This window comes from Rhinopithecus roxellana, chromosome 1, assembly GCF_007565055.1.
Source record: "Rhinopithecus roxellana isolate Shanxi Qingling chromosome 1, ASM756505v1, whole genome shotgun sequence".
In the NCBI taxonomy this organism is placed as follows: domain Eukaryota; kingdom Metazoa; phylum Chordata; class Mammalia; order Primates; family Cercopithecidae; genus Rhinopithecus; species Rhinopithecus roxellana.
Window position 1 is genome coordinate 89968348 of NC_044549.1, and position 5404 is coordinate 89973751.

Here is a 5404-nt window from a genome sequence, read left to right on the forward strand (position 1 = left end):
GAATGACTGAGTTACAGACCAGACATTGTTATTGGGAATGAAAAAGTCAATATATTTGAGGGGAAAAAATGTAAACATTGAGAAAGATTTTACAAATCTAATTAGGGGAAGATAGTTATCTCCCAATACTAGAGTGTACCAGAGTGCTTTTAAGGGGAACATTTGGTTACCCTTATTTCTTTTAAAATGACAGTTTAGGAAATGCTGCCCAGTAGGCCCAATGTCAGATAGGACTCAGGTCTCCAATGCAAAGACCAAAATGTTAAGTTGAAGACTGAAAATGGGAAGATTTGGAAATGTCTTTGGAACCTCAAGCACATTAAAGCTTGTAAGTACTTCATATTCATTAATAACCTAGGCATAGAAAAAGATACCCTTATTTTCAAGCATAGCCTTTACAAGTTCATGTTAGATGTCATGAAGTTTAGTGAGGAGTAAAAAATCTATGAGGAAAAACACAAACCATTCTACTCTGGCAAAAGTTCAGGAGAAACACCATAGACAGACCTGTATACCAAATTTTAAAACATGTTGAATAATGTGAAAAAAAGTATCACATTATGAAAGGCTTTCCTGTTGCCCCTTATACTTTTGTCTCAGGCTAACATGTTTGTTAATGAGTTACAGTGGTGAAGTTAAGGAAATCTGCTTCCTGTCATAGCATGCCCATTATCCCAGCCATACAGGTTTAATACCGGGATTCACTTTAACCCCATGAAGTCATTCAACAGGTACGTGAATATTTATACTTTGTGTGTTGTGCTAGAGTAGCAATTTCTTAAACTTTGTGGCCTCAGAGAATCCCTTCACATTCTTTTTTTTTTTTTTTTTTTGAGACGGAGTCTTGCTGTCGCCCGGGCTGGAGTGCAGTGGCCGGATCTCAGCTCACTGCAAGCTCCGCCTCCCGGGTTTATGCCATTCTCCTGCCTCAGCCTCCGGAGTAGCTGGGACTACAGGCGCCCGCCACCTCGCCCGGCTAGGTTTTTGTATTTTTCTTTTAGTAGAGACGGGGTTTCACCGTGTTAGCCAGGATGGTTTCGATCTCCTGACCTCGTGATCCGCCCATCTCGGCCTCCCAAAGTGCTGGGATTACAGGCTTGAGCCACCGCGCCCGGCCTCCCTTCACATTCTTAAAGATTGAGGGCCCCAAATCACTTTACTATTTTACCATATTAGTAAAATATTTAAATATTATAGCAACAAATGCATTAAAACATTTTTATTATATATTTTTTTAAATAGGTGCGTTGTTTTACATTTTGGCAATTCGGTTTCCCTAAATGTCTGACTTAAATAGAAGACAACTAGATTTTTGTTTCTTTTGCATTCAATTGGTTACAATGTTACTTGCAGTTTTCTATAATCTCATGTATTATTCATTAGGAAAATATAGTTCACTGAGTTATATAAATCTCCCAAATATTGGCCCATTTTACTTTTTACTACCCAAAATGTCATTGGCTGGGCACGGTGGCTTAAACCTGTAATTCCAGCACTTTGGGAGGCCAAGGTGGATCACCTGAGGTCAGAAGTTCAAGACCACCCTGGCCAACATGGTGAAACTCCATCTCTACTAAAAATACAAAAATTAGTAGCCGGGCATGGTGGTACGTGCCTGTAGTCCCAGTTACGCAGGAGGCTGAGGCAGAGGTTGCAGTGAGCCAAGATCATGCCACTGCACTCCAGCCTGGGTGACAGAGCAAGGCTGTCTCAAAAAAAAAAAAAAAAAAAAAAAAAAAAAAAAAAATCATACTCAGTATCACTGTCTCATGAAGTTTTGGGAAGCTGTCAACAAGTTCTTGATATTAGACACAAGTTTTCCCAAAATTCTGATTTTGACTCAGCATTTGGATTTTATCATTGAAAACAATTGCTGTCAGTTGTTAGGCTCCAAGGAAATAGGTAATTCGGCTTGCGTGAGTGCTTTTTCTTGAAACCACCATTTCAAAAAGTTATGTACTCAAGGGTTTAGATTTAACAAAATGTCACTGCTTTCACAAGGACATTCTTGAATGAAACTGGTTTTCTTCTTTTGTGGGGGTTCCCACCCCAAATGCATGGCAGTGAAGAACTTATAGTTTGATGCCACTGCCTCAGTTTGTGCCAAGGTGCCTGAAGTTTTACTTTTACCTACTGTTGTCTTATCACCACTTTTACAAATGTCAACATATAGTTTAGGATAAACCATGAGATTTTAAAAAGTTATTCTACACTTGCATTATTTCAGGACATGTGTTTGTTGCCAGGCTTTCACGTAAGAGTATCTTTAATTAGTTGATGCTGATGCCTGGCAAATACAAGCCAAGTAACAAGTGCAGGCACATTCATGCACGCATCCATTTATAAGGTATAAGCACAGTCAGCCCTCCATATTCTCAGGTTCTGCATTTGCAGATTCAACCAACCTTGAAATATTTGAAAATATTTGAGAATATTTAATACAATAGTACAAATATAAATACACAACGTAACAACTATTTACAGATGTTATTTACATAGCATTCACATTGTATAAAAGTATCTAAAATCTGGAAATGATTTAAAGTATATGGGAGGATGTGTGTAAGTTGTATGCAGATACAGCGCCATTTTATATAAGGGACTTCAACATCCTTGGGTTTTGGTGTCCTCAGTGAACGGCCACCAAGGGTGGGGGAGTGGTGTCCTGAAACCAATCCCAAGGCAAGGGACAAATGTATATTTCTAGATGAGATATTAACTCAGAATTCATGTCTGCACACACATCTTTAATGACAAGTTGCTGTACCACTCAACAGTGGCACTACTGTGATCTTTTACTTACACTTCAGCCAGCAGAGACATTCAGCAATGTGAGATTTTTAAAGTTTCTCAGCTATTGTGTATGTTTCTAGAGTATAATAAAGTAACATATCCTTTAAAATACTTAAGTAGTGTTTTCATTTCTAGCCTTAAAACCTGTTTTTTTTTTTTTTTTAACAGTAGTGGCATACCTGCATTAAAAAATATCTTACCAAAAAAAACAAAACCACTCTGAATTAGTTTCAAAATGATGCCACAACATAGGTGGCACCAACACTATTCAAAATCATTCCATTCCCATCTCTAAAAAAATTTTTGGCCGGGCCGGGCACGGTGGCTCAAGCCTGTAATCCCAGCACTTACGGGTGGATCACGAGGTCAGATCGAGACCATCCTGACTAACGCAGTGAAACCCCGTCTCTACTAAAAAAAAACACAAAAAACTAGCCGGGCGAGGTGGCGGGCGCCTATAGTCCCAGCTACTTGGGAGACTGAGGCAGGACAATGGCGTAAACCCGGGAGGCGGAGCTTGCAGTGAGCTGAGATCCGGCCACTGCACTCCAGCCTGGCTGACAGAGAGAGACTGTCTCAAAGAAAAAAAAAAAAATTTGGTCAGGTATGGCGGCTCACGCTTAACAGCTCAACATTTTGGGAGGCAGGATCACTCAGGGCTAGGAGTTGAAGACTAGCCTGAGCAACATGGCAAGATCCTGTCTCAAAAAAAATTATTTAAAAAAAATTTTTTAAAGCCCTGGCTTGGTGGTACATGCCTATAGTTCCAGCGGAGGCTGAGGCAGGAATACTGCTTGAACCCAGGAGTTTCAGGCTGTAGACTATGATGGTACCTGTGAACAAACAGCCTGGGCAACACAGCAAGACCTCATCTCCAAAAAAAGACAAAAACTAAATTATTCTACTGCAGACATGATAAGGTAAGTATCTCCAAAGTAGAATGACAGGTTTCATATTTTCATTAGTTTGAGTCAGTCCTGCCAAATCAATCTTGTTTTTTATTACTATACAGATGGTATAGCCGGTAAGTAAATGAGAAGCAGTCTTTTTAAGCCATTGATCCATTCTTAAATGAGTATTTTAGAATAAAGTTATTCCAAATTGTAAAATTTTTAAATTTGGTTATTCTGGGAAAATATTTAAACCACTATTGCAAACAAAACAACAAAATGTACTTATGTTTATGCTTAGGCACACAGAAAACTACAGTATTTTAAAATAACAACTGTACAATATTGAGGTTGCAAAGATTACTGAAGGCATAACCTAAAAATTGAGTTGGTTTCTAAAAATGGGAAAAGGGGGAAAAAAAATTTCTAAAAACAAGTATGCATACCTAAACCTAACAACACCTTAGAAATTTCAAGTACAGCACCATTCATTAACATCAATGAGGATGTCATCACACATCATGCAGCCTCTGTACACTGTTAGAATAAATGAAAAAGGCAGGCATCTTGCTATCATGACAATAGTTTTGATCTCGCAGACCTCTCTGTGCTTAGGCAACGGATAAAGCCATAAGAACTGTCCTGCCCACAAGGAGCAACCTAAAGTAGGAAAAAAACAAAATTACACAATCATTATTTACAATTGTGAAAAGAGTTCTTGAAACATTCAGATGGAGGATACAGTGTAGTAGGGGTGAGGGTATCAAGAAGGCTTCCTTGAGAAGTGATGTTTTGAGACCATTCTCTCTTCTCAATAACTGATAATTTGGTTCCTGAATCCTTTAACTTCCTTACCATTGTCACTCCGAAGCCAAATCTCATTACCTCATGTCTAGACTACTGTTAAGAGAACCAATTAAGTGGTCTCTATAGCCCTCAATTTATTGGTGTATCTATGGGAAAATTGCTCAAACTCTAAGCCTTACTTTTCTACTCTGTAAAATGGGGTTTTATATATAAGGAACATACTAAATACACAGGTATACCTCAGAAGCACTGCAGGCTCAATTCCAGAGCACTGCAATAAAGCGAATCTCATGAATTTGTTGTTTTCCCAGTGCATATAGTTAGTTATGGTTATACTATACCATAGTCTATTAAAAGTGTACAATAGCATTATGTGTAATTGATATACGTCACTGCCAAAAAAATGCTAACAATCTTTTTGCTGGTGGAGGGTCTTGCATCGATGTTAATGATGGCTACTGACTCATCAGGGTGGTGGTGGTGGTTGAAAATTGGGATAGCTGTGGCAATTTCTTAAAAGACAATGAAGTCTGCCACACTGACTTCCTTTCACAAGACTTCTCTGTAGCATGTGATGCTGTTTGATAGCATGACAGCATTTTACCCACAGTATTAACTTTTTTTTCCTTTTCCTTTTTTTTTTTTTTTTTTGAGACTGAGTCTCGCTCTGTCGCCCAGGCTGGAGTGCAGTCAGCTCACTGCAAGCTCCACCTCCTGGGTTCACACCATTCTCCTGCCTCAGCCTCCCGAGTAGCTGGGATTACAGGCATGTGCCACCATGCCCAGCTAATTTTTTGTATTTTTAGTAGAGACGGGGTTTCACCGTGTTAGCCAGGGTGGTCTCGATCTCCTGACCTCATGATCCACCCGTCTTGGCCTCCCAAAGTGCTGAGATTACAGGCATGAGCCACTGC